We start from the raw sequence: 10,000 nt of genomic DNA on the forward strand, positions 1-10,000 counted from the left end.
CACGCACGGACGGACGGATGGACGCAACCCGCAACTGACACTCGCGCTCGCGGCGCGCGACACACTCGAAATCACCTTCCGATCGATTGATCTCACCACGAACTGTCGAAACGAATAAACCACGAATCGGTTACACGGTTTCCTCGCGCGCGCCTTTTGATCAGGTTCGCGGCCCACGTGTGCTTCTGCTGCTGGCAGGCCCGGCAGGCGCGATAACACAAAGCGACAAGCCGTTAATGTTTGCCAACGGATAGGTTTGCTGTACAAACAGTCGGTCCCAGAAGCCCCTTCCTGGAGGGTGGTTTAAAAACGGAACTGAACTGACCACCGGGAATTCACACGTGCCCTCCAGACGCCACCAGACGCTAGACACACACACACACACGCACACAATTGGTTCCTCTGTTCACCCGGTTCTGCTGCGTTATCACTGTTTTGACAAACGATTGGCGACGATGATTTAAAACCTCGCCCGCGTTCGAATATCGGACTCGCGCGCGCGTAAAGCAAATCTAGACGGCGACGACGGCGACAAGGCCCTTGCAGTAGTAGCTGCTGCACTCTTTACTCGCGATAATCCCGTTTGCAGCTCAACTACGCCAACACACACAGTCACAATCGACCGGGGGGGCCACCACACTGGGGGACAACCAACCAATACCGTGTGTGTGTGTAGAAAGGTCAATTGAATGCGGCCGCGCGCGCCTGTGTGAAAGAAAAGTGTTCGCTGCGACTAAATCTGGATCGCGGATTAATTGGAGAACGCCGTCCTGATCGACGAGTGATGATGATCAACGAGAGTTGCAGTGCAGCAGAGTCTCTCCCGGTCTCTGGTCTCTGGGCTCTGGTCTCTGGTAGCTCTATTCGTACTCTTCGACTCTACGCTTCCGACAACACCAACCACTAATGACCAACTCGCGTTCTCGACGACGACGACGATGGCGAGGAATCGATTCGATCGAAGGAGGCGCGCACGAACCGAATGCGAAAACGATGCGCACGGTACGACGGACGATGAGGTTGTGCAGCAGCCAGCAGCTTCCCCACGGCGTGTTCGCTCACTGCAGCCGCTCACCGAATGTGCGCTCGCATCGAAGTGCATCGGCGACGGCGACGACGACGACCACGACGACGACACCAGAAAATGCAACAAGGTTGACACGCCGCTCGTTGCACGAAGTCGCAGTTCTCTCGCTCGCTCGCTCGCTCGTTCACTCGTTCGCTCTTCTGTTGCTGCTGCTGCTCTATGTATGTGCGAACATCACGACGACGACGACGATGATCGCAACATTGCTCCACGCGGCGCATAACAGCTCGCTCTGCTGCTGCTACTACTACCACTAACGGAGAGACAACGCAAACGCGAACGCAAACTTCGAGGACTTGTTTGGCGCCCCCCAAAACACGCGCGACGACTACATAAACCCGTTACCATCGGCGGCGAGCAGCATGATGATTTACATAAAATGCTGCCGCTGCCGCTGGCTTTTGCTTGTGTATTGGAGAGCGACGGATGCGATGCTTGTTGCGTGTGCGCGCGTGATTCGCACACAGGCAAAGACCTTCGCTGAAACCCCCCATTCCGCTATCTCTTGTCGCCGTCGTCGTCGTCGTCGTCGCAAGAGCACGTGTGTCGCATGATCACGCACACAAAGCAACCAAAACAAAAAAAAACGAGGGTCTCGAGCGAGCGAGCGAGCGAGCGAACGAGGTTTCCGCGTTACCGAGGAGCAGCTATTGGCGTCACCAGCGAGCACCAGAGCACTAGATGATCGTCGCCTCGTCGCAGTTCAGGTCAAGTGCCTTGTGTTGTGCCGTCCCTGTCCCGTGTCCCGTGTCGTGTGATCATATTTCAAGGATTGCTTTGGCTCGATGGTGAAAGTGTGATATCCTCTTCCTCCTCGTTGGACCTTGAAACCTTGAAACCCCGGCTGGGGACAGTTTGAGGGGACATACGTACGTTCCTCTCTGGCGTACAATGACCCCTTGCGCAGCATTGTTGCATCCCGAAGCACACACACAGACACACACACACGTTTTACACACATTTGTGGCACGCAAATCTTATCTTGGCCCAAAAAAAAACGAGGTCCCATCACCGTCTGGGGGTTCCGTCTTATCTCCGGCAAGCGTGCTGTTGTGTGTCCAGTGCAGCAACTGCTGCTGCTGCTGCTGCTATCAGGAACAGGTGATACGAGGGCATGCTGCTGCTGCGCTCTGTCTCTCGTCATCACGTCGTGATTACAGGACGCAGTTCGATTGTTGTGCGGCCCATCAGCATGCATCAATGCTGCGACTCCCCGTAGGACCGGACGGGCGGAGTGGGGGGCGAACCGACGAAAACATATGTTTCGTTGTTGTTTTGATCCGGCGATTCGATCCCCTCGCCACCGTCTTCCCTTCCTCCTCCTCCTCCAACACTTTGACCGTCGTCGCGGCATCATCAACATCATAACATTCAAACCAAACGGCGGAGACAGCGACGACGGCGGTGGCGACGACGGCCAATATGTAGGCACACGCACGCACACAAACGCGGAATTGAGTTTGCTGGTGGCATTCATTCATGAACTCACCTGAAAGGCACTCAGCAGCAAGCCGCGGCATCGTCATGGTAACGCGATGATTTGCGCTTCACCGCAACACGACCAGCACACCGAGCGGAGCGCCCCAACAGCAGAGAATGGAGACGCCCAACGTCACGGGGGGTGCGCGGTATGTATGTGCAGCCGAAGTGAAGAAGAAGAAGAAGTGAGCCGGAGTGGCCCCAAACCGAAGGTGAAGGAAGGGCCGAAGCGAAGGAGCAGCGTTGAAACGAGTTGAATGCACACACGAACAGCAGCAGCAGAAGGAGCAGAACGAGAAGGAAAAGGAGACAAAAACTGCATCGCAAAAGGGGGTTTTAAGGGGGTGTTCCGCGGGGCGGGGGGGGGGGGACGAGTCTCCGCGGCATGCACGATTGCGACGAGTGAAAAGAGGGGTGCTAGTGAGGAAGGGGAGAGCGGAACGGTGTAATGAACAGCAGAGCAACATTGTTGCATTAATTATAGGAACGGTAGCGGCGGTGGTGTCTGGTGGCGGTGCGGCCATGTGGATCCGCCTGCATGTCTGCGTGTGTGTGTTGCGAGCGGGGGAAACCATCGTTTCACACGTACACACACACACACGCAGATAGACCGACCGGGGGGATGCATTCGAATGCACGAACACACCGCCATCCGTTGCACCGCATGCAACTGCATTCGAGTGCCGGTCGAGGTAGGTGTTTAAAGGGGCTAGATGGAGGCGCAGGGGTGGTGGACCTGACAGACGAGGGTGATTGAACAACGAGTACTGCTGGTGGTGGCGGTAGCGGTAGTCGTCTGAATGCACTTTTTATTATTGAAACGAACCGGACGAACCGGGCGGTACAATGACGGCGGCGAGGGGCGGTAACGGAAGGAATGGAACGTCTTCGGTGTAAGGCGGTCGGTTGGTTGGTCGGTTGGTCGGCTCCCTGGCCTTGCACCGTGCAGTGTTTGTAGCAGTAGCAGTAGCAGCAGCAGAAGTGCATTTTTGCGCTCGCGCTTTTCATTGCAGCTGGTATGCAGAATGGCCAAGGATGCCCATTGGACCCAATGGATGGACGCATGGATGGATGGATGGATGGATGGATGCGGACCAGGCGAACCTGAACGGAAGTGCAACACCACCACCACCATCTTGCTGCACCTGGTGGGGTGGGTGCCGTTGGATAATCAAATTCTCACTGAAACTGGCACCACTTTTCACCACACTGGGGCCTGGGACTGTGGCCGGTGAACAGGCTCTGCACTTGTTTCGCGCTGAAGTATGCACTCCTCGCGTTCTCGCCACTCAACGACCACGATGACGACGAGCGTCACGGCCTACTCTTCCGTGTGCACTTTATCGTGCCCCAAAAGTGTCCTCGACTTCACCTTTCGACTCGTGGCCAGGAACGTTCGGTTTTTGTTTTTTTCGGTTTTTTGTTTTCGTCATCCACATCGTCAGCGGCTACTGTGACTGTTGCCATGTTCACCGATTGCATCCCCAGCAGTAGCAGCAGTCACAGCAGCAGCAGCAGCAGGAAGATAAGTCGAACAACAACCCACTCAACCACCACCACCAGCAGCAGCAGCGGTGATAGCGCACCCCCTCCCCATCCCTTTCGTTGCGTTCTTCGACAAATAAAGAGCAAAAACAGGAATTTCTCATCTTGTGCTCTCGGTTGATATCGAATGATAAATGCGCTGCAACTGCTGCACACAATACACACACACACGTACACACACACACGCACGTACACTGTTGGGCGTTTGTCGTCGTCGTTGTCGTCGTTGCACACCCAAATAGATCACGAACGAGAGCGCGCGCCAATCGGGGAATGGAAAGTTGTTGTAGGTCAGCACAGCACAGCCTCAGCACCCGAGCCCTCAACCCTGAGCCTCGCGTAGCAGCAAACATCGTGCAGCAACTACTGTGGGACAGAAAGAGGGTGCGTGTGGTGCACCCCCGCGGACGCGGACACTCTGGATGGGATGCAACAAGTTTTCGATCCCGGTTCCCGACCGGGATTGACCGTCAGACTCGCCGGAACGCACACGTACGGGGACAGCAGATGATGGGGACGTTGGTAGTCTCTGTGTCGTCGTCGTCGTCGTCGCCAACGTCGTAGGAATGTGGATTTCGTGAAGGCCGATACACTAATCGGTGTATGAGCTTTGGCCGTTTTGATAACGATAAGCCGCGGAACGGCACGGCACGACACGGAACGGCACGGCACGCACGCACGAATCTCGTAGTGTGCCCCCCCGTCTTTTCGCGAAATCTCCGGCTCCGTGCTCCCCACTTACACACACGAACGAGCGAACGATCTGCATCGCACGACGACCATCACGGTGGGCAACGTTTTTATTTTTAACCCGATCGGGGCACTCGTGTTTATTGCGAATCTCGCCGTCGTCGTCGTCGCCGTCATCGTCGTTGGTCCCAACATACGATGAACCACCTATGGGGGGAGATCCACGGTGAGAGGAAAACGACGGCGTAAGAAGAAGAAGAAGTTTCGCAAACGGAGTGAGTGCTGTGAGTGTTGCACTCGAAATGCTCGAGATCGATCGAGGAGCTTTAACTGCTGCTGGATTCAATCAAATTAAGCTTAACCCTTTTGTGCCGGAAAGTTTCTTTCGAAGGGGAGAATAGGAAAGTAACGTCATCTGATTGTTTAAATGCAACTAAATGATCAGATAAAAACGAAAATACCCTTGAATCACCCTATTGTGCTTATGTGTAAAAGTGTTTCTATTGAAAATGCCGACACATGTCTGGCCATAGATTAAATGGCTATTTAACCAACAAATGCCTTTCATCAACTTTGCAAAAAGGCAAACAAGACTCACCTTTGTCTATAAACATTTTAAGCAAGTCGTTTTAAGCTACACTTAATATTAGTTGGACTTATGCATTAAATTTTGAGTTGTTTGGCCAGGAATGATGGCAACGAAGGCTCCAAAGCGATGAAGCGTTTTTATATAGAACCCTACAATAAACGATGAGTCCCAGAAAAGGATATGTGTATACTTTGTATCAGTTTCTCGGGATTAAGTTTGGAAAAATTTGCTAAAAAATCATCACGTGGATTTTACTTTCGCCGTCACTGTATATAAACGACTGATTCAAATAATGGTTCTCGTATTTTTTGCCTAGGTGGCGCTAGTGAACAATAAAGTTTCGTTTAGGAGCCGCTAGATGCGCTAAATAGGACGATTTCGAGTAGATTTTTTCTTTAAATTAGTACAAATTTCTTCGAATTGATGGATTTATTTTCACATTTTTTACCAAAATTTTAACCTTTCAAAAGTATCCTGTGAAAATTTCACATCCATCGAAGCAGAAATGGCATAGTTGCAGATTTTTTAAAAAAATCGCCTTACATGGTACGCGTTTGGCGCAGTTTATGAGTCCTTGAGGAGATTTAATTGGGCCAGAACCCCTCGGTTTCACTCTTACAAAGTATAGGACCTACAGGAAAGTGTCTCGCGGAAATTCTTCGCCAAAATATAATTTCCGAAATAAACCTGCACCAAGCGCCTCCATCGTGGCAGAAGGGTGTTCTGTGTGTACCAGGGAGTTTGGTCGTCGACTTTGGCGTTGATATGCTCCTCACATTCTACGGACATAGCCTGAAAGAGGTGAAAGTTAAGGCACAACTCGCAATCGAGGAAACCGAATGGAACCGTGCTTACGACTAAGCGCTAGTCTGATCGGTGCGCCACAAAGCCACGGAGGAACTGATTGAAGTATTTATTTTTTTCTATCATAATTTAAATATGTACGAAAATCTGAAAAAGAGATAACATTTCACACAACTTACTGTACCTTAAAACGACCAAAAATGATAAGGAACCACGCAAAACCCACTTGTGTTTTACGGTACCAAAAGTTTTCAAGTTTTGAAGACAAAAATTTAATGTAACTGGGAAATTTACGCGCAAAAAATTATACCTAGCTTAATCTTTAAAAATTCTGTCTTAAAGCCAATTTAGAAAGCAGCTGGTGTAGCATTATTCATGGTTTCTCAGCCTTTTCTTTCTCAATCATCTGCATTTATCAAAACTTATCACATACCTTAGCAAATAGTAATATCCCCAAATCAGCCGTTAAGACTACCTCTCTTGCATAAACATTGCATTGAATTTAATAACTTTTCCGTCCAATAAAGGTAATTATAAGCCAAATTGAAAGCAATTCATGAAGCATTTCTGTTCAGAAATGAAATACGCTTTATTTGCTTGCTTTATCAGTACGATTCAAACGGCACATATTATTGCGTTAATTTAACATTATTTAAATTAGTTAATCTATTAGTAGAAGTAGTAATAATAGTAGCAGTAAGAACTATTTATTTATGTGTTTCAAAAATAGTTGTGAACACCCAATGTCATAGCCCTTTGGGTGCTTACAGTTAAGTTCATTAATATCTATAAGGATTTATTATGGTCCGCCGTGTGAGGAGCGACGCTGGAGAAGCCGATACAACGCGACGCACCCATCGACCTTTTGAAGGATCTTCTATATCAGGCCAAGACCGCGCGTCTGTTGTCACGCCTAAAAAGGAAGTGAATAAGTAACATCTGTTGCCTGATTAAAATGTCTAATGACTAAACGCAGAGTAATTAAACTTTTTTTTAATTTATTTATTATTTGTTCGTTTTATTTTATTAATAAAAACGCCATGCGCAGGAACGCTTATGACATTATTTTAATGTTCATTACTTTACCACGAGTGCCAAAATTGGACCTACGAACATTTAACGAGCAATAATTATTGTTTCCCATCATCTGATATCGAGGTTTGAGAGTTTGAAGTAAGCAACATCTGGAAGATACTATACGAAACATTATATCAACAATACCGCGACTAGTGTTGTTAAGGAAGTTAACATTACCTTGATTAAATGCGCGAGCATATGAATATTTCAACTCTTCCATCTGAACTTTTTCGCAGAATCCATAAATGGGCAGTTGGAGACTTTATTTTTCCTCTTCACTAAAACTGCAAGAAAAAAAGCCTGAATTGTAACCATTATATGTTTCGTCTATTAGGCGCAAAATACTACTCTTACTGTATTTACCGCAAAATATATTGTAGAGTTGTTTTTAGGAAGGTGCCAATACTCCAAGTAGTGTGTTTGGTGTGATCATGCTGCTGTCTCTTTTTGATGTTTTGAATCGAATCTTAATCGACTTAGGCATCGACGTTCTTCGGCTGCTGAAGAAAAATCATTGCATCGCAGAGCCCATTGTTGGTGAACACCCTAAGCAGATATATTTCTTGATATATAAAACGTATACTTAGTCGCTAAAATTATCGGTGTGGCATAAACATTGTTTACAAAAATTCGCTCACGGCGGAGACGATGCGTAACTAGTGTTGGGTAAATGGGCTCTTTTCAGTGAGCGGAGCGCGAGCCCCCGCTCACCTAAAAGAGCGGAGCGCGAGCCCCCGCTCGCAGCTCTTTTCGCTCCTTTAGCTCTTTTCTCACGCTCGCAGCTCTTTTCGCAGCTCCCAGCTCTTTTCGCAGCTCCCAGCTCTTTTACCAGCTCGCAGCTCTTTTCGCAGCTCGCAGCTCTTTTACCAGCTCGCAGCTCTTTTAGCAGCTCGCAGCTCTTTTACCAGCTCGCAGCTCTTTTAGCAGCTCGCAGCTCTTTTACCAGCTCGCAGCTCTTTTCGCAGCTCGCAGCTCTTTTACCAGCTCCCAGCTCTTTTCGCAGCTCCCAGCTCTTTTCGCAGCTCGCAGCTCTTTTAACACGCTCGCAGCTCTTTCAGCTCCTTTAGCTCTTTTAGCTGATTTCCGGTCCTCAGCACAATTATGCGGTGTGCGACTTACCTTTTTTTACCGCTTATCACTCGTGTTTATCAAGTCAAAAGCTACGGATCGCTGAACATAGAGATACAAGTTGAGTGAGCTGATCATAGTGCCAATACTGCCAGCTGATCATAGTGCCATAGACCGAAATTCATAGCGACATAGTGTTGGAAAAACTGCCATCCGTTGAGTGACCGAAATTCATAGCGACATAGTGTTGGAAAAACTGGCATCATCCGTGCCGATTTCATAGTTAAAAATTTCACATAAACATTGATCAAAATGGCATCAAACCCAAAAAGTGACATTTGGTGCTACTTTGAATCTTCATCTGCATCTGCACCAGAAAAAGTGCGGTGCACAGTATGCAAACGACAGATATCGATAAAGAATAAATCAACGTATAATATGATACGGCATTTTAAAACCGCACACCCCACCGTGGCAATAGCGCGCAATACTCCGGCTAACGATACCTCGGCCACGCCTGGACCTGGACCCAATGACGACGGCAACACCGGTCCAACATCACAACATAAAATGCAGGTCCAAAGTTCGCTTGTAAAATATGTAAATATAATTAATCCATTAAATGTAGATAGAAAAAAAAGTTTAGATAATAAGTTATTAAATTTAATATGCACCAATGCATTGCCCTTTCGTTTAGTCGAGACAGAAGCGTTCAAACAGTTTATTAACGATTTGAATCCAAATTACAACCTCCCAACAAGGAAAACTTTAAGTACAACATTATTAAATTCAAATTATGATAAGTTGTTAGAAAGAGTAAAACACGAAGTCGCTAATGCAGTAGCTGTTTGTCTTACCGCAGATGGGTGGACCAATTTACAAAACGAAAGCTTTTTAGCTGCGACTGCTCATTTCATCAGTGGAGAGGTGAACCTAAAAAGTTTTCTTCTTGAATGTGAGGAGTTTTCTAACAAACATACGTCGGAAAATATTTCACGGTGGTTTAAATCAGTTATGAGCAATTTTGGAATCGCTCATAATATTGTATGTATTGTTACCGACAATGCGGCCAACATGAAGCGTGCTGTAAATTTAACTGATATAACAAATCTTCCTTGTTTTGCACATACTTTAAATTTAATAGTCCAAGATGCATTAAACAATTCTATCAGAAGTACTGTAAGTGTCGTTAAAGGCATAGTTAAATATTATAAAAAAAGCCCTGCTGCTTTAAATAAATTAAAAGAATTTCAAGATCTGTTAGGTTTTACACAAAACAAACTTATATTAGATGTAGTAACAAGATGGAATAGCACTTATCATATGTTAGAAAGGTTCTACGAAAACAAAGATCCGATTCTTGCGACACTTCCTTTATTATCATGTTCATTAACACAATTAAACCGAAAAGATTGGGTAATAATTAAAGATTCCATAGATGTATTGAAATTCTTTGATCTAGTTACTATAGAAATTTCGGCAGAGAAAGCTGTAACATTATCAAAAATTAGAGTAATTACAGATCTTATGATCAAAAAGTTAGATTTTTTTTTACGATCAGGACTAGTAGATGAAGTAGAGTCTCTAGTTAAGTTTCTTAAAGATGGCATGGAAAAAAAATTACAATATTTAGATAATGAAATTGTTCAACAGGCTACAGT

At 46.9% G+C, this 10,000-nt stretch overlaps 1 protein-coding gene across 1 annotated transcript in view; it reads right to left on the reverse strand.

Moving 5' to 3' along the window:
- LOC125950633 (uncharacterized) overlaps positions 1-1,129 on the reverse strand; it is a 91,367-nt gene extending 90,238 nt beyond the window's left edge. Inside the window, exon 1 of the mRNA XM_049678801.1 lies at positions 1-1,129. This exon is cut by the window's left edge and continues 671 nt beyond it. The gene's annotated coding sequence lies outside the window, so the exon portion shown is untranslated.
- Between the last annotated feature and the right edge of the window lie 8,871 nt (positions 1,130-10,000).

Source organism: Anopheles darlingi, chromosome 2 (assembly GCF_943734745.1).
Source record: "Anopheles darlingi chromosome 2, idAnoDarlMG_H_01, whole genome shotgun sequence".
NCBI classification, from domain to species: Eukaryota; Metazoa; Arthropoda; class Insecta; order Diptera; family Culicidae; genus Anopheles; species Anopheles darlingi.